The sequence below is a fragment of the Cavia porcellus genome, unplaced genomic scaffold, assembly GCF_034190915.1.
Source record: "Cavia porcellus strain 051 isolate PalLab524CR breed Dunkin Hartley unplaced genomic scaffold, mCavPor4.1 scaffold_6, whole genome shotgun sequence".
Taxonomy (NCBI): domain Eukaryota; kingdom Metazoa; phylum Chordata; class Mammalia; order Rodentia; family Caviidae; genus Cavia; species Cavia porcellus.
In genome coordinates, this window is record NW_026947489.1 from 96,774,182 (window position 1) to 96,794,026 (window position 19,845).

At 54.0% G+C, this 19,845-nt stretch overlaps 1 protein-coding gene across 2 annotated transcripts in view; it reads right to left on the reverse strand.

Annotated features, from left to right (window-relative positions):
• The window catches only part of Kcnc1 (potassium voltage-gated channel subfamily C member 1), a 38,793-nt gene that overhangs the window by 16,843 nt on the left and 2,105 nt on the right, over positions 1-19,845 (reverse strand). The window lies entirely within an intron of this gene.

The following is a 19,845-nucleotide window of genomic DNA, read 5'->3' on the forward strand; positions in this document are numbered from 1 at the left end:
TAGTATGTGTGCTGTGTATCATGCTAGATGAGGTGTCCGGTGTGTGCATGCGTGTGCCCATGTGGCAATGCATGGAGTGCAGGGTGTGCCTGTGTGCATATGCAGTACATAGGTACAACCCCGAGTGGTGTGTGTGTGTGTGTGTGTGTGTGTGTGTGTGTGTGTGTGTGCACGCACGCGCACGTGCAGGCCATCTGCTAGGGAGATCAGGGTCTAGCAGGGCACCCTGGTCGCATGTTCTCTGAGCCTGCACTCAGCCCAGAATCCTGACCCTTTCCTGTGCCAGAGATAGCCACTCATATTGCAGCCCAGGGGAAAGGGAGCAAGTCAGGGAGTGGGGCCAAGACCCCTGAGCTGGCCCCGGAGAAAGCAGCATGGAGGCAGGGCTGCTCAGAGTCCCCAGACCTCCCACACTTATACTCTCAATCCTGCAACCCATCCTGGTTGTGGGGCCATGTCCACAAAAGGCAGCAGCCCGGGAGCTCAGACACAACGCTACAGAGGCGATGCCCAACTCCCTGAGTTCATTCTCATGACCCTGGACTTAAGTCATATTTGAAAGGGCTACCCTGACAGCTGGGATGGAAAATCCTGAGGTGGCAGAGATACCTGGAGTGCTTTCCCCAAGATGTGCATTTTTCATGTGTCAGACATTAATGCATCATGTGCGTACGTCCTTACAACACCATTTGGTCCCATATCGTCATTGTGCTTGAGTCACTGAGCTAATGGCATGTCTGGTCCCAACACAGTCCTAGATGGAGAACCTAGGAGCAGGAGGCAAAGGCTGCAGGCGTCTCTTTGAGAGAACTGCTGCCTAGGACAGAGACAGAGAGGGGGAGGCACCGGGAGGGATGGGACCACCTGAGGCTGCAGGGCTCATAGAAGGACCAGCAGTGGTCACCATGTTATGAAACATCTGCCCTGTGTGGGGGCTTTGTCACTGTGGCCTCAGAGTCTTTGCACAGTGTCCTCCTCACCCTCCAGGCCTCCTAGGTCCCCAGGTGCCACTTGCTTTAGATCTCAGGCCAAAAGCAGCACTGTTCCTTCTGTCAAAAGGACTCAGCAGCTGGGGCAGAAATGACAAAACCCTAAAGTCAGACCAACCAGAGCTTTAAAGGCCTGGCTCAACTGTTGATCTGGGACAGGTCCCTTGTTCCCTGTCTCCCAGGCAGCCATGATGACAAAATGAAACAATACACAGAGGGCCAATACACAGGTGGGGTTTGGACCCTCTGTCACTCAGCACAAGCTTGCCACTGCACACCCTCCACCGGTCCCTGGGTCTTGGGCCTCCCTGCCCAGCCCCACGGTTTGGGCCAGCACTGTCCCAGTACAGCATGGCCTTGCCTGTTACATTCATGCCACACGAACTGCTGAATTGGAGGCCCCTGAGAGACCAAAGCTTCAAATACTGCCACTGTCTGGAGAGTCACCCCTGGCCCACGCTCAGCCCACAGAGTGTGAGCAAGGCTGAAGCCACCTCCTGGCTGAGTGACGAAGACTGTCCAGCGAGGCAGTGCTGGACCCCGCCTACAGGGGAAGGGCAGCCCCAGGGATCCAGTGGTACGAGTCAGGAAGAAGTCCCTGGATTTGGATGGGGAAAGTGTGCATGTGTGGGGGTGGCAAACCCAGACCCCCACAAGTGGGTGAACAAGAAGCCTTCCCTGCAGGGGCAGGTGGAAGTGAGGTGGCAGGACGGGCGGAAGCCACAGGGAGGGGTGTGGTGGCAGTGGAGCATGGCAGGGAGAGTAAGGGGTGGGGGAGACACGAGCGCAGAGTCCCCACCCTACACCTGGATACGTGGGCTCAGCAGTTACGGACCATCTTTAACTTATGCCCCAGATGCCACCAGCCCCATCTGAGTATTTGTCGTCCACGAGGCCAGAAGAGACTCACATGGCCTGGCAGCTTTGGAGCACAGGGCTCATAATGTAATGGAAGCAGGCAGCACTGCCCAGCAGAGGCCTGGGTCTGCTCCAGAGCTGAGTTCAAATCCCAGCTCTGCTACTTGCAGTCTGACTACAGTCAGGTCACCTCCAGGACCTCAGTCCTGTCACTCTTAAAGTGGGGATGGTAATAAAACACTCTAGGAAAAGAAGACAGAGTTAAGGGATGTGAAAGAAGCAGGCAAAGAGGAATTTGGGGCTGGGAGAGACCTCACAATGGCCTCAAGATAGCCACAGATTAGAATAAGAAATAGGTAAAGAAGACCCCAGATCAGGAAGAAGAAACACCACATATAGAACAAAGCCAGGAGGAGGGGGTGTGTGTGACACTGTGTAGCGACCCTGAGACATGTTTGCTGACATGAGGGATCACTAATGAGGCTACTCTGTCTCAGGCAGCTGTGATAGGCCTACACTTATTTTTTGCCTAAGTCACCCTCCACCCCTTCTCCTCGTTTTGCCCTCTGGGTCCCCAGAACACACGTGCTCCTCTTGCTCCTGCTGTCCCAGTGACAGCTCTGTGTATTCTGGGGACAAGCTGGGAGCAGCCTGCATCAGCCCTCCTAGGGGCAGGTTTCTGGCTTCCCCGCCTCCTCTCGCTGACCTCAGGGCTTCCTATGCTGATCACTCTCTGTGGTCACCAAGGGCCACACATGTCACCCTTGTAATCCTCACAGCACCGTGATCTGTCCTCTGTTGCACGGTAACCCGATACCAAATGCCTTGAAAACATGATCTCACTTATCTGGCAAAACCTGTCTGAGGGAGGCCTCATTTCCTCCATTTCTCAGATAAGAACCTGAGGCTGAGAGTGGCTAAGATGTGCAAAACTACCCTGCCCAGCTTGGAAGAGGCAGGGAGGAGTTGAAACCAGGGCTCTGACTGTAAACTAACATGCTCCTGCCCCTCATAAACCACGTTCACCTCCATCGCAGGCAGGCCTAGCAGGAAGGCATTGGTCTTCTATGATGACAGAGGACATGGCCTTTTCCAGTAAATGACACATCTTCACACTGCAAACTCCACCCCCCACCCAGCGGCACCAGCACCAGGATAATCTTGATTGCCCCCAATTGGCAGATGAAAAAACTGAGACTCTGGCCTCCATGAAGGAGCTAGGAATAGGGTCCACTAGGAAATTTGCCCCAGTGCCCACTTGTATGTCTGGATCTTCACAGGGACGTGCAAAGTGTGTGTGTGTGTATATCCACATGTTTGGAGGAGCAAAGAAAAAGATGGCCCTCAGAGGGCAAGGTGCAGAGGACAGAGGACATAGCCTGAGAGGGACCACAGTGAACTGTCCACCTGCCATCCCTCCAAAAAATACTATGCCTCTTCCCAGGCTTGTACAGGCCACTGGCTACAGGCTGAGGAAAATCAGCCGCAGCTCCTGGGAGTGGACTAATGCTTGTCAAGTAGCCATATGACAAACTTGTGTCTATCCATGGTGACAAGCGCTCTGAGGGGAATGCACAGTGAGTATGACAGGTCTTTAACAATCCTTGGGGTTACAGTGACTTCTGAGAGACAGTGACAACTGTGTAGAGGTTGCAAGGACAGGTTAGGATCAACTGGGGCAACACGAGGTGCAGGCAGAGAGAACAGGGGCGACTCTCTGTCCTCTGTTCCTGACCAGCGGCCACTGTGATATCACTCATCACCCCGTCCTTTCTGTCAGCCTCGCGGGGCCCCAGAGCCTCTTGGTTTGCTCCTGCCTCATCAGCGGTCCCTTGTCTGCATCTTCTGCTGATCTCTACTCCCCAGCCTGTAGCTGTCAGGACGCCCCTGACTCTTCTCCATCTGCACTCATCTTTAGTGACTGGTTCAGTGTCACAGCCGAAATTCCATCACTCATTCAAACGCACCCTCCTCACAGTCTCTGGGCTTGGCGCTGCCCCCAGACTCAGGATCCTTGTGCCACCTGTCCTGGCCTCTCCCAGGAGAGTTCCCTTAGCTGGCCTCCTGGATCCAACCTTCCTGCTGCTCTAGACATCTATCATCACAAAAGCCAGAGGAGCCTTTTAAAACACACATCCAGTATCATCCTCCCCCTGCTTGATCTGGGCCATCCTCACCCCTCTGACTGCCTCTCCTTCCACCAGCTTCTCTGCTCCACCCCGCCACACCCACCTCCTCAGATGTGTCCCAAATGTGCACGACAGGTATCCACATTAGGGCCTGCAGGGCCCGTCCCCCCTGCCTGGAATGACCTCTCCAGTGCCTCCAGGCCCCTTCGCTCACTTAGCCCGCAGGAGGCTTCCTCTGACCACCCCAGTAATCTGCCCTTCCCCACAGTGTGCATCACCTCCTAACATGCTCACGTCTCCAGCTGTGGTTACTGTAGTACAGCTCACAGGCAGTAATGTTCACCCCGCAGCCTCCTTAGAAGAAAGAGAGTCGCCCTTTCTTCCCCCTGTGCACACTCCCGGAGTGCACGCACACTGGCTCCCTCACCGCATCCATGTCTACACTGGCAATGTATACAATGGCTGATTTTAGAGGCTGACCACGCTCATAGCACATCTATACCTAAACTTGCAAAAAGATCACCTCTGTCTACAAATCTGTGACTAACCTGGCCATGGACACATTTTCTAATTTGACTATGGTCACATTAGTAATAAGCACACTTAGTCTCCGCAGAGATTGTCTGTTAGACTGACAGCAGGCACAGTGACTGAGAACACACTTGTGTCTACACTGGCAATGGGGGCACTCACTAAGAACAGACTTGTGTCTACACTGGCAGTGGGCACAAAGCCTTTCATCTCCTGACAATGAATACCGTGAAAGGCCTGAATCCCCATCAGTCATGGGTGTGAGTGCTACACGTCACCCATGGAGGGTGGACACAGGGTCCTGCAGGGCTCCTTTCCAGAGGGAGAGACACCCCTCTGCTCCCCACAGGCTGGCCAGCTGACGCTGCTTACAGTGCAGCCCAGCAGCGCCGGTTCTGCCTGTGGAACGGAACTGGCCCCAGACCTTGGAATTCAAAGCCGACGCGGGTGCTGGAGAGTGGAATTTGGAACCTGGAATCTAGAATCTGGGACGGCGTGGCGGGAAGATGAGACCATGTCTATTCCCAGTGTCTTGAGATCACTCAAGGTGATGAGAGACTTGGGCTGTGTGACTCCCCCACCCCTGACACACACACACCCAGACTGGCCCCGCCAGCATAGGCTTAAAAAAGCACCAGGAAATGTCACTTTCTTTTTGGGGAGGTGTGATGGGAGGAGATGGTCAAGGCAGTTTTAGCAGCCGGTTTATTCAAAGGTTGGGAACAGTGACAGCATCTCCAAAGCCAGAAGTTGTTTTGTCCCCAGATGGGACCCAAGTCCCTTCCCCAGCACACGGAAGCCTGCTGCCACTGTGCCAGGCTAACCCAAGATGGAAGCTCTGGGCACTGATTGCTGGCTTAAGACGGACAAGCGAGAACGGGTTCTTCCTGAGAGAAGAAAGCTCTAAGGACGTCCAAACCACCCATTGATGCGTTTGATCATAAAATATTCACAGAGCACCTATTATGCACAGGCACCACTTCCCACAACCACTCAGGCAATAACAGCTTTAACTACTGACAGCCTTGAGTGGAGAGCCAGGTACACAGCAGGTCCTCAGCAGTGCGGTGACCCAAACCCAGGCCACCCTAAGCTCTCCAATCTACCCCATCTGAGTCCACGCTTGCTCACCTTCCCAATTTTACAAAACAGAAAAATGAGGCTCCGAGAGGTTAAATAATTTGCCCAGGCCCAGACAGCAGGGAAGTGACAGAGTAAGAATCTGAAACCTACTTTTTTTTCTGGCTCCAAAACAAGGCGCTCAGCCATTCTTCTACCCACCCCCAACCACGCGAACATGTACTGAATGCATGAGTAAGGGGATGGAGAGGCTCTGCGTTGATGCGAACGTGTGTCTGTGTGTGCCAGGCCATCGTGGTGCGTGAGTGTGGAGAGCATGTGTGTGCAGATGTCTGTGTGTTTGCATGAGCAGCTTTTCTTGGGTAAGGCTTTCCCTTGTTGTCTTGGTCCTGTGTGTGCTGGAGCTATACTTAGCCGCAGCCGTGACTGTAATGAGCAGTTAGCTGCGCACCAGGCACTCACAGGGACCTGGTTTCCCAGGGAGATCGCCGGGGCCAGTGTATACATGTGGGAGTGCCATTTAGTGCTGGGGAACACGGGAGCAGGGCTCCAGGAGGGAGCCTGGCGCTCTAAGCGTTGCACCTTGTGCAAATGGAAGACAGCCTTGGCTCCACCTAGAAGAATGAATACGTCTAGGCCTGCAGCACTGGAGCCAAGCTCAGCTACTGCCCCCTGTGCCCGTGGTCCCTTTCCAGGTGACTGAAACTGAGGCCTTGGAGCTGCTAGAGGTGACAGCAAAACAGCATAAATGCCAGGCACCGTAGTGCCCACCTGTAATCCCAGCTACTTGGGAGACTGAGGCAAGAGGCACCTTGCAAGCTCAAGGGTAGTCTGGGCGATTTAGGGAAACCCTCTCTCAAAAAAGAGAAAAAAACAGCCAGGGGATAGGAATAGAGCTCAGTGTAAGGGCCTTGGGTTCAATCCTTAGTAATGGAAAAATAAAAAAAGGCAGCAAGTATAGTAGCCAAGCCAAGGTCTTCCAGGGCCCCAGGAAAGCTCTCTCCTCAATGCCATCTCCTGTGCCAGCAGAGCTACTTGGCCGCCTAGGTTGTTGCTCACCGGGGCTGGGGGCCCCAGGGGATGAGTGCTTTTCTTCCCCAGAACAGTGTAGAGTCACAGCTAGAAGAATGAATACAGCTAGGCCTGCAGCACTGGAGCCTGGGGTGTAGGATGGCCAGTTGACCAATGGCTCTCTGCCACCCAGTGGCTTCAGGGAGAACCCAGTGTGAAAGCCCCAGACTATGCTCTCCACCAGGCCTTCCGCTCTCAGTCCTCAGCTTGTCCTCAGTCCCTTCCTCTAGGCCCCTTTCATGTATTGGGAGCCCAGACTTCCTCTCCCCTGGGAAGTTCAGGCAGCAGAAATGTAACCCTACCTTCCCACCCATCCAATGTTTTATCCACTCATTCAGCTACCCACTCGGATGGGTACCCATCCACTTGTGTCCTTCCTGCTATCCATTCATCCACATGCATCCATGTATCCACCTCCTTGTCCATCCGCTGTCCCCTTGCCTGCCCATCCAACCATGTCATTCTAGACCAGGAACCACAGCATGTCAGAGCAGAAAGAACACTGGCACAGCTCTAGTTTACCTTCTTGGTTTCCAAAAAAGACCTAGAACCTAGTCTTCCTACTATTTACTAATAAGATGATCTTAGTCCAATAAATCATCTCTTTGGGCCATTTTTCCTTCACCAATAAAATCGGTACAACTTCCAATTCTTCCATCTCATGGGGCTGCTGGGAGGCACATAGTGTCAGCAAAGGTTTATTTATTTCCTCTTATGTAATGGGTACTGCATTGCCTTAGCAGCTCCTGGTTCTGTCAGAGGTTATGGCTGCCTCCAAGAAGTCAGTGGAGCAAGAGCCTGAAGTCAGAGAGGAAGAGCTTTCTGGGCACATAAAGGCTCTTCCAGGAGTGGGGGTCACCAGCTTTTCCTGCTCGCTTCCAAGGGTGATGTGTCAGATATGCACTGGGGGAGGGCATCCTTGGCACAGGAAGCAGAATATGCCAAGGCAGTGGGGGAGCCTGAGTGTACTGGGGAAAGCTAAGGAGCCCAGGGGCCAAGGTGGGCTCTGCAAAAGCAAGATGCATGGATTCTATTTCTAGCATTGTGTAGTGGGCTCTGGAGCGTTCTGGGACACCTAAAGCTGTGGTCAGCCAGAGCAAGTGCCATGATTCCTAACTTTGAGGCTTACACTCAAATCCCCAGACTGGCAGATGGAAAAAATATCTGCCTTGGTGACAGCCAGGCCTCAGGAGACACAATTCCTACTGCTCAGATGGAAATCCAGCACCTGGCATTTCTGACCTTTGTGCCACTAAATATATATTGGTGATGGCAGTTTGTGGCCCTGGGACTGAGAAGCTACCAGATGAGGTTCTCAATGACCTGCTCCTCTGTCTCTGGGGCTATGGTTTATTAGAGCCTGGGGAATCTGCACCGAGGACCAGGTGGCAGTGGTGCTCCGGGCAGCCAGACCCTGCTCTCGGGAAGGGGCTCCCAGAGCCAGGCACTGTGCAGCGCTGTGCCCCTCCAAGATGCACACTACTGGGAAGCAAGTAAGGTCACCTCATGTCACTTAGGAAGAAAGACTGGGTGCAGTTGGGTGTCACCTGCCAGATCCTATCCTGAGGCAGGGGAAAGACTGCAACCCAGTCCTGGCCAGGTCCACAGACCTGTGCTGTCCCCTCTGCCCTGACCTCACCCCACATTCCTCCTGTCCTTGAAACCATGGTCTCTTCCCTGACATGGAACCAGATTTCCTTCCTCAAACCATCTTTCTGCTTGTGACCTTGCTGGATTCGCCAACATCTCAGAGGTAGAGGCCACTTTTTAGATTAGGGAATGAAAGCCCAGAAATGGAGGGGCCATGCTCCAGTTATGTAGGGGCTGAGTCTGTGGTGCAGCTGTGGTGACACAGGGAAGCCCATGACACAGGGCTGACCCCTAGGAGATGACTGCCAGCTGCAGACCTCATCCTGGGATTCTGACTGGCTCCCAATGGCCCAGCAGGTGACTGTGTTCTGCATGGTTGCTCAGAGAGCCCCTGAGGTTGTGCATAAAAAATTAATCTCTAAGTGGTAAGACATGGCCCTAGCAGGTAGCTTGGTCTGAAGTATGTTCACTACCCTGTGGTGGTGACAAAGCCCAAGGGAGCCACTCTACCGCCCGACTGGGCAGAGAAACTGCCTGCAGGCCTGGGCCCCTGCAGTCTCCCCAGGCGTACCAGGCCTCTCGGTAGACACCAGGTTTGAGTTCTCAGAGTCTCCCAGGATGGGAGAGATGGCATCTACAGAGCATCCTACATCCCCACCTCTTTTTAAATGCTGAGATAGGGTCTCCAGAAGTTGCTCCCACTGGGCTTGAACTTTCGGGCCTCTGTGATGACACAGCAGGGGCCCCTCCATGAGGTGAGCAGGCGGCTGCAGCTGCAGGAGGGCAAATGAGGGCACCACCACCTGGAGTCCAGCCGTGCCCTGGGCTACCACACTCCAGGAGAACCTGGGAAGTGGCCCAGCAAGGCCAGATCCCACAGTGGCCCTGGGGACAACTCCCCTTGCCCTGGCTCCCAACATGTTGCTCCCTGTGCCTCCTTCCCCTCCTACCCTGTCGCCCTAGTTAGAACGGCTGCCTCCAGCACTCTCAGCCTCTTCTTCCACAACAAACCCCAGGGCATCCACCACTGGACACAGCCCACAACCTATGTAGTCACTCTCGGCTTCTCCTGCACTGAATGTAAGGGCCAACTGCTTCATGACTGGCGCTAGTTCCACCTCGGAAAACAATGCATGCCACCTAGTAGGTACTAGCACACAGTAGACGCTCATAAATATCTGCTGCATGAATGAATAAGTGCTAACAGCTGACAGAAACACTATTCACAGACAAGCTTTTTTTTGTGGCACTGGAGGTTGAACTCAGGGTCACTTTACCACAGAGCTATATTCACAGCTTTTATTTAACTTTTTAAAATTTTGAGCTAAGTTGCCTTCATGGGGACTTGAACTTGAAATCTTTCTGCCTTAGCTTCCTAAGTGCTGAAATTATAGGCATTCGCCACAATCCCTGCTCAATTAGCTGTCTGTGCACTCAGGGATGCAAAAGCAGAGCCCCTTCCTGTGCTGCCACAGAGGAGGAGGAAAACAAAGGGGAGAGGGGGGCACAGCGAGAGCCAGGCTGGCAGGCCACTGGGAGGAGAGCTGGGTAGCTAGGGCCAGGGTAGAAGGGGCATCTGAGGCTCTGCACAACCTTAAGAAACCTTCGCTTGGCTTTTATTGCCCAGGCCATGCTGCATCTGAGTCTGGGCACAGCGAGCCTATGGGGCCCCCGTGCTCAGCTGTCTGGGTGCCCTGGCTAATATTAGCCTGCCCCACCCTGCCTGGCGTCAGCCTGGCGGGGTAGCACAGAGTGGGCACTGCTATTGGCACCCATGGGAGGCCCAGGGACCCACCACTGTGGGGTCTGCCCACCCCTGGCTGCTGCTGCTGCTCCCTTTAAAGTGCCCTGAGCCAGGTTGCCACCAGCCCCACTACATTGGCCCACTTGCCAGCATCTCAGGTCCCTGTGCTCGGCCCTCGGCCAGAGTCTGATGTCAGCAGCTCTCCTTTCCCTTGCCCAGCAGGCAGAAGTTCCATCATCCCTGTCTCTCAGGGGACACAGGAAGAACGGGGGGAACACATTCCATTACAGCAGATGGGGAAACTGAGGCACAGGGGCACAAACTGCCTGCAATACCCAGGACATTTCTGGCAGAAGCCAGAGAGACTCCAGGCCTATCTCCCAGGAAACCTGGCTCCTCCTTGGAAGTGGGGGCCCCCGGGCCAGGGCTTGGGAGGTCACCTCTGGAAAGTGTTCATAAGGACAGCCAGGAGCTGGAAAAGGAAATAGGTGAGCAACAGGTGAGGGTTTAAATCTTCTAGGGCCAAGAGCTCCTGAAAAGAAGATAATGGAACCCACAATAATTAAGCACTTATTATGTCCTGGGTTCTGGGCTAAGTGCTTAACACATTTAATCCTCTCAACTTCCCTATGAGTCAGGTGCTATTAATATCCTTCTATTGAGGCACAGACCAGTTAGGGAACTTGTCCAAGGTCACACAGCTGGAATGTGGTAGCTGGGACTCCGAAGGCCTCCTGGCCCAAGAGCCCCTTCTCTTAGGAGAGAAAGGAGCTCTGGGTCACAGTCCCAAGATCAAGTGGCCAGGAAGCAGTGAGAAAATGACAGGAGAGGTGAAGCCTATGCATCTTTTTACTGATTACATAGCTGAGGTTCCCAGCAGGACACTCGGGACAAAAGACATTCTAGGACTTCAAGAGGAAGTGTCTGTTTTGGAAGCCAGTGACTAATACCTAGAACATCCAAAAACCACTGACAGAGGAAAGAGGACAATGAGAGGGGACAGGGAGGGAAATGGGGACACAGAGGTGAGACAAAGCTGGGCTGATCTTCAGCAGAGAGTCCCTGAGGAGTTGGACTTGGGGGTCAGGCTGTGCCAAGGGTGGCTTAGGAACCTCTGAATCCTGGTTTTGGAAGATAGTGCCAGGGTCCCTGAGTTCTGGTTGCAAGCACTGGGGCTGATGCAATGTGGAGCAAGAGTTAGGAGATTTGGAAGGACCCAGATGTAAAAACCTTTACCTGGTCCTGAGTGGGGACAGTGACAGGTGGGACTCTGTCCCAACTGGAACATCCAAGAGGTTTTAGTACTGCCCTATCACTTCACTGCTCCAGCCCAGAAGAGAGAGAGAGAAAGAGAAAGAGAGAGAGAGAGAAAGAGAGAGAGAGAAAGAGAGATCCTATTCCTAGGTGAGGCCACAAAGAAGGGGATTCCAAGGAGGCACTCAGATCTGACCTCAGGCTCCAACTCATCTCTGCTCCCTTTCTGTCGGGCCCTGCTCTACGTTTAGAGGGAGACCAGAAGCCAGAGTGAAATGGGCAGCTGGCTGACTTGGCCTGACCCTGGATGCCCTGTGCAGAAGGGGCTGGGGAGGGGCGGTCAGTGGTAAGATGATGAATTTGGTGGCTTCAGTCAAGGAAGTGGCAGCAGTGGTGATGGGACACAGTGGGATTCTGGGTGTGACAGGATGTGCTGATGTGTAGGAGAAAGAGCCTGCAATGGTCCTCAGTGGATCTTTGTGGTTGGATGGAGGCTGTGGTCATTTACTGACCCAGGGCCTCCATCCCAGGTCCTGTCACTACAACCAATTCAGCCACAGGAAGATGAAAATCATCCCTGAAGCACTGCCAACCCTCATGCACCCATCCAGTCCTCTCTGCATCCTGATGCTTCACCTCAGCTGGGAATCACAGCCTGCATCAGCACTTCTCAGACCTGAATGCGCATAAATCATCTGGGAGCTTGTGAAAATGCAGATTCTGAGTCAAGAAATTTGGGTTGGTTCCCAAAATACTTTGTTTCTAACAAGCCTGGCTAATGATGCTGGAGGTCAGAGGGTCACATGTGGAGTGGCAGAAGCCCACGTGCCCTGGGCCCGTGTCTGGTCTCCAGCACCAGCATTAGCATTAGCATTGCCCAGGAGTGCACAGGGCTAGGAATCAGACACTCCTAGGACACTGGGAGTCTGAACTTTGTGAAGCATTTAAGGTGGTTCCAAGGGTCCGCTACAGGTGGGAGGCCTCTGGCAACTGCTTCTCCATCTCTCAGGGCAGGGCAGCCAATGCCAACACCCTTGCCCCAGTGCTGGTGCCATCCAGCACAGCACCCATTCTCAGGGCCCTCTCCATGGTACCCCTGTAGCCTGGCACAGGAGCTCCCCTGAGTGGACTGCTGCAGCTGTCTGAGGGCTGGCAGCCAGAAGAAGGTGACAGGTACTGCTATACTGAGCCAAAGCAAGCACACCCTATAGAGGTGGTACCTGGGGTCTGTGCCTGCCTGAGGGCTGGTAAGACTGTCAGGTGGGGGTGTGATCACTATGCCTTAATGAATGAATGGATGGATGAATGAATACACACAGGTTGAGGAAGGCTGAATGAATGGAGGAAAAGCTCTTTAGGCTTCTGAACTTTCCCCTAGGCCTGGGCTGGTGAGCCTATGGCATGCGTGCCACAGCAGGCTGTTTGTCATCACTGAAAGCTCCAAAAGCTTTGCCACCACTGCCCAAGGCCCATCTGTGCACTTCCTGTGAAATGCAGCATTACGGAGAGAACCTTGTTAGGTCATCCTAGCCAGAACCTCCATGTTTGCTCTTGGATCACCTTCCATATCTGATGAGGTTCCTTCACCATCCCCAGATGACGTCTGCCTACCCCTGCCAGGATTCAGAAACCACCCTGGCATGTTGCTTTGGTCCTTTATCCCTGCTGGTTTCTGGTGGTAATTTTCCATCCACTGACCTCTTCACTAGGCTCCTACCCACTGGAGCCAGGATCCTTGCCTGGAGAGCTCTGTGTGTCCTGGGGAGCAGCTTGCTGGGTATGGGAAGAGACGATGCATTGATCCTCCCAGCTCTTCTGGGAAGTGGAAGCCCGGAGTGTTTGGACTCCCAGATGTCCCAGCTGGGAGAGGGTCAGCAGTTGTTTACATTGCCCTCTGCTACAGGTAGGGATGCTGCTGCTTCCAGGGCATGGGTCTGACCCAAGGAAGTCCAGCTGACCTACTGCCTGATCGGCACAACAGGGGTTTTGTTTGTGCCCTCACCACTCCACACGCTCGTGCCAGTCCCTGATGCTCAGGGCCTGCCTGACCCAGCCTCAGCCCTCCAGAGCTGATGCATAGACTTCCAGCTCGAAGCATGCAAGCAGGGTGACTTGGAACCTGGCCCAGAGAGCTCAGCCCTAAAGGAAGGGGTCAGCAAGGGCAGGCGCAAAAAGTGTAAGTGATAGGGCCTAGAGGGATGGATGGCACATTCACAAAAAGCAGAAAGGACACTGGAAATAGATGAGCAAGAACCCAGAGGTCAAAATGACAGCTGAAATCGAGGATGCCAGGGAGGAGCCTGGCAGAGGCAACCAGCGGGAGAGATGCCCAGGGGCCAGAGCAGAAGGCCTAGAATGCCGAGCTGAGGAGCGGCCAGCATTCCTTCCATGAGTCGCCTCACATGGGATAACTCCATATCATCTCCAATCCCTGTGTCATTTTCTGCCAGCCTGGACCTGTACTGATGGGGTGGGAGGCAGGCCTCCCTTCACCTGAACAGACACAGCCCTCACCTGCCCTTACCCAGGGCAGGAACTTAATGAGCAGGGTCCTTGCACAGGCTGCTGGGAGTGCATGTGTGAGAGAGGAGCCAGGTGGAAATCCAAGCTTGGAGTGTGGCAGGCTGCAGACCTCACCTCCTCTGGCACTGGACAGGAAGCAACCAGGTATGGAGGATGCACACAGCTTCAGGGCCAGAGAGACCAGCGCATGAGTGTGACCCAGCTCCACTCAGGCTCTGAGGGACCTTGGACAAGTTACTTCACCCCTCTGAGCCACAGCAGCCTTGCTGGGACATTGATGTGACAACAATAACACAGTCCTGCTGGCGTCTGGTGAGAATAGGCAGATCAAGCCCTTGAGACAGTGTCTGACACATAGTAAGGGTTTCAGGGAACAGTAGCCCTCAGTGTTATGATCGAAGAAAGGAAGGGTATTATTAAAGATCCTGCCTGTGGTGCTAAGAATGTGTGCCCAGCCTAGCTTGATGGAAGTCTCACCAGCTGAGCTGGGCTTGGGAGGCCAGGTAACTGCTTATTGTTCTCCTCAGGAGGGAAACCATGGTAGTAAGCAGGGAACATCATGCCCAGGCGCAGTTTGGGGTTCTGTAAAGACTGAGAGCCAAAGGAAATACAGATGGTCAGGCCTTGGCCTAAGAGGCATGAAATGTGTATTTAACTTTCTCTGCTTCCCTATGTGGTCTTGAGCAAACGTCTTTGTTTCTCTAGGCCTACACTGGATAAAGATTCTTTCCTTGGCTAAACTATAGTTAAGCGTCTGAACTTTTCCCCCAGACCCACTTGTACACTTCCTATAAAATGCAGCTTTAGACAAAGAACCTTGTTAAGTCAGATTACCAAAACACCCATCTTTGATATCAGATCACCTTCCATATCTGACCAGGTTCCTTCTCCATCTCTAGGTGATGTCTGACCACCCTGGTGTGGCTTCAGCAAGAACCCTGGTGGCTTGCTTCAGTCAGGATCCCCTTGTCCACACTCTTTCCTGATGACCATTTTCCATGCACTGACCCCACACCACTCTTTGGCTATGGATTCCCACTTGCCTGTGCTGTATTCAGAGTTGAACACAGTCTCTCTCCCCAGCTGCAAGACCCCATTTGCAAGGTCCCTGTATCCATCATGATGGCCCAGATAAAGTCTGCCTATTGTGCTTTCACACCTAGCACTGAGTACTCTCCTTTTAGCAGCAGTGACTAGAGGTGGCCTAGAATACCCTGCACCACGACAGCAGGCACATTGAAGGCGGTCCTTCCTATGCAAGTGGTTCCCCTGAACAAAGGCTGGGCAGCCAACTGTCCCTGGGTCCTCAGGCCCTTCTTTCCTTCTGAGCCTCCTCCTGGGATGGGAGCTAGGACTGGAGCGGTGGCCAGACTGGCCAGGAGGTAGCAGGAGGGCATAGTTCAAGGCCCTGACCTTTTGGTTCAGAGTGAAGCCACTGGTCATGAGACTGCTCAGAATAGCCCAAGGCACTATATTCAGCTGTTGTGGGAAGCCTGAGGTCCCCATCTCTGAGACAACCCATATCCTTCCCTCCCCCAGAGACTTGAGCCAGTCCTCTCTGAAGCTCCTCACAGATGCCAGACTTCCTGAGCAGATGCCTGCCCTGAGGCATCAGACTCCAAACACTCTCCCAGGTGTACACCAAAGCACCCACGGGGCCTGGGGTTGGCATACAGGTTTCTTACTCGCTTATGTGTGACCCAGCAAAACACTCGTCTCTGGTGCTCCCCTCCCTCACCAATTGTAACAAGAACTCTCACATTAAGTATGCAAAAGGCTCAGAGTCTGGAGGGGGACACCAACTCGAATCAAGTGAGGTCACTCATGAACATTTTGTCACCATCAGCTGCTCTGAAGTGCAAGACCCAGGTTCTGACCCCTCACCCAGCATGTGGGCTCCAGGAAGAGCACTACTGAGGAAGGACAAAGAAGGGTGAAGAGCTGGGAAAAGTGCCCCATGGGGATAGCATATTCAAAGGCCCTGAGGCAGAGGAACCTGTTGCCTGCGGAACACAGAAACCAGCCTGGTGGTTTGAACTTGAGGGCACTGAGCAGAGCCAGGTCAAGGGGTCTGGGGAAACAGGCAGAGACCTTAGAGGCCAGGAGAGCCCTGAATGGTCTTCCACAGGCAAGGTAGGAACCTGACAGATTTGTGAGTAGAAAATACCCCTGTAATTGCCAAGTGGAAAATGGTGTGGAGGGGCCAGTGGCTGGAGGAGCAAGAGCAGTCAGGACACTGCAGGCTGGGGGCCTGAGGAACCTGTGGTGAGAGGCGGGGTGGGGAGACAGAAATAAGGGGGAGAGGATGGAGTCTAGGGTGCAGATAATAGTCCCTTCTCCATTGCCCAAGGGTCTCCTTTGCACATTAGCATGACTCAAAATGGGTCCTGGCTCGGGAACCCAGAGCTGAGGGACCAGCTGCCTAGGAAGCCCCTGATAACAGCTCTGTCCCCATTCCACTGCATGCCACCCCAGGACGCCGAGAGCCTTGTGACAGGTGGGGTCCTGGCTAGGCTCTGCACTGTGGCTACAAGGTGAATTTCCTTCCCAGGGATGGGGGCAGGGTATCAGCACTGGGGCAGGTCCCAAATGGGGAGGGACAAAACAGAGACAGAGGAGGGGCCAGAGGCAGGAGAGTGGGTGGAGGTGGGACTTCCCCAACTTGGAGACCACTGGTTCTTCTTTGTAGTTTGGGAAAGCAAATGACCATGGCAGACAAAAGTCACCATACCCAGGTACACAGACCCACATACATGCTGGGGACAATGTCTAGCTTCGGGACTGTCATTGGCTCTGATATGAGAAGCATGGTGTTACTGGTGACAACATGCAAATTACAGAACCAGGCCAAGGGCCTCAGACCTGACTGGCTAGCAAGGAAGAGAGGAAGGCAAGTTTCAAGCCAGTTGCCCCTGTACACCTGCCCTGACACTTCTGTGACTTTGCCAGGACTGCCTGTCCCTGCCCTCTGGATGATTCCTGCTGGCCCTTCTGTGGCTGGTCCATAGATCCTTTTCTGGGACCCCAAGCAGTCTCTTCACCCCATACCACTGACTATCACCATGACCCTTATCTCACATGTCTGGGATACCACTCCCACCCCAGAATACAGGTGACGTTCATCTTATCCCAGTTCACTTCAGCCCATCTCATCTCCTTAGGCTGGTATGTCTAGGGGAGCACAGAGAAAGGGCCCAGGGACCCGGCCCTCCAGCTGGCACTGTCACCCCTCAGATAAGACTTTCTGTCTCAGCCAGTTAGCCCTATCTTCCAAGCCGATACCATGTCCTGGGGTAGTGGCAACTCCTCAGGGATAAGCAACCTCACCAACAACGGGCCAAGCCTAGAACAGTGTCTACTGAAGCTGGACACTGCCCTCAGGGGGCAACTCAGGAGTCCTCGGAGACAGAGGACACAGAAAGAAGAATGTCATTCTCCTCCAGCTACACTCGGGCCACACAGGGTCTCTGTCACACAAGCACTTGAGGCAGTATTGACACACGTTCCGGGTCTCTCTCACGTGGCACACACTGTCACACACAGGACCTCAGACTCTATACCACACACACACACACACACACACACACACACACACTGTCACACACGGTGTCTGTACCATAGGCCACACACACACACACACATACACGTACAGTCTGTCACACACAGGATGCTCCACGCAAGCACAGATGGTCTCGTGCATACTGCTTTACACACAAAGGCACAGGCAGAGCTTCATACAAACACTTTCACACTTGCCACATGTAGTGATACACTCATAGACACACGTTGAGTCTCACATGACATCTCTTGCTCATGCGGTCTTTCTCTTAAATACTCTCCCACATGATCTCCTTCACACATACACACGTGCGTGTGTGCAGGCGTGCGTGCCTGCACCAGGTTCACTCACATACTTTCATTTTCACACATATGGAGAGTCTCTCATACCCACACAGAATCTCTTACAGATTCCCTCTCACACATACAGCTTTTCCTTCACACATGCATACAATGTCACACACAGATTCCACCCAAGAATCTCAGATGAAGACGGAAATCCCAGCCCACCAATCTGAGGAGGCCTGGGCCCCCGTGGGGGAGGGGTAAACAAAGGTGACAGTGGCAGCACTGGCAGAGCAAAGATGGAGGGGAGGAGGGCAGGCAGCCGCTGGTCTCTGCGCAGAGCTGCGAGCTGCGGGAAGCAGCTGCAATGCAGCTAGGCAGGCACAGTGGGAGCTGGGTTCTAACCCCAGCTCTGCCCTCAGGCCCTGCGTGCCCTTGGGCAGCTCCCTCCCTCTGCCACCCTCAGTGTCCTCCTGTGTTGCTCAAGAGAGTGGAGTCAGAAGGGACCACAGGCTTTCTGTGAGTGAGGGGAGGGGGAAGGAGAGTGGCACAGATATGCTGAGAGGGACACTTACCCCAGCCTGCATCCCAGGACCCCCCTCCACTGTCTCCTAAGTCTGGACTCAATAAGCCCCCACTTGAAAGATCCGAAAAGACTTTTCAGTGTGATTTTGTACACCAAGACTTCAAGCCATGCTAGGTGGCCTATTTGTGTCCACTACATGAAGGCCACCCCACACTCTGACTGTCCCCTGGGAGGAGATGGACAAGGGAGACACAAGCCACTGACCTCTGCCTGCCCTGAAACTCAGGGACCCAACCAGAGCCCTAAAGCTGAGTATAAGGAAAGGCATGGAGGGGCCCAGCCTCTGGAGGCGGCTGGGGGGCTGAGACTCTCATGATGTAGGGCCTACCCCTTACTTCCAGGGGCTAAGAGGAAGGAAATGCTGTCCAAGGTCAAAGGCAGGCTGAATGGGCAGCTGCTCTAGCCCAGGCCTGACCCCGCACCCTTCCCAGCACCAACCGCTTCAGCCCCTCAGTGGCCCTGCTCTGGCCCCTCCCCACTGCTCAGCGCAGCCTCCAGTTACATAACCCTCTGGCCAGGGTGGCCTCTGTCAGGGAATGCATAGAAGGGGAGACCTAAGGGCTCCTGACCCCAGGGGACTGGCAGCACGCTGGTGGCTAACCCTTGGAAGCATAGGGTCCCAGGAGACCTGGGTTCAAGTCCTACTTGGCCTCCAATTCCATAGGTGACCTTGGGCAAGATCTTCAGTGGCAGGATGAAAGGCCAGGTTCATATTCTCTCTCTCTCTCCCTCTCTCTCTCTCTCTCTCTCTCTCTCTCTCTCTCTCTCTCTCTGTGTGTGTGTGTGTGTCTCTCCCCACCCCACATACACACACCTGTTCTAGATGTCAAGATAGAAGATTCTGCCCTGCCCTCTCCCTCACACGTACTTTCTTTTTTTAAAATCTTAGTAACAAATCTTCCAGGTCCAATTGTAAGGCCTTCCTCTGCCCTTGAGTACTTCAGGCTTCCCCAGTGCCATTAGTCCACTGATCCTCCCTAGCTCCACCCCCTGGCTCAGGCTGAGGCTCCTAGGGCCAGTAGGACAGGGCAGGGGCAGTTTTGCCTGGGAACGGGTAGGGGAGGGTAGCTCAGGGATGGGGAGGGGTTTGGCTTTAAACTTTGCCCCTCCCCCTCATGTGTTGGCCCTCAGCAGCAGACCTCTGAGGACAGAGTCCCAGAAGGCCAAAGCACCTCTTCCAGGATATAGCTGGTGGCCAACCTTGCTCGGGCTCAGTAGCTGACTGTCTAGTAGCAAAGACCCTGAGAGTCCACCAGATCCCCTCCTCACTTCACTGATGAGGACACTAATCCAGAGAGGCCATCTGAGGGGCCAACATTGGCAGCAGGACATCCTTCTCCCTGACAACCTTCTGCTGTCACTAAAGGGGAGTGGTGCCTGAAGACACGCCCACCTCACACACCTTGTCTTTTGGAGACCTCCCTCAAGGTCCCCCTCTCTGTTCCTACCACAACCAGAGCCAGAGGAAACACAGGCAGAAGCCCATACCCCCGCGCCCCTTCTCTCACTCTTTTCAGGAAGCAAAGCTCTGCCCTCAGGAGGAGGTCTTAGGAGCATCACCATGTCCCTGCCCAGAAGCCCAGCCCTACACCGACTTCCAAGCTATTCATCATTCGCGAAGGTTCCCGGAACTGAGGTGGTCCCTGG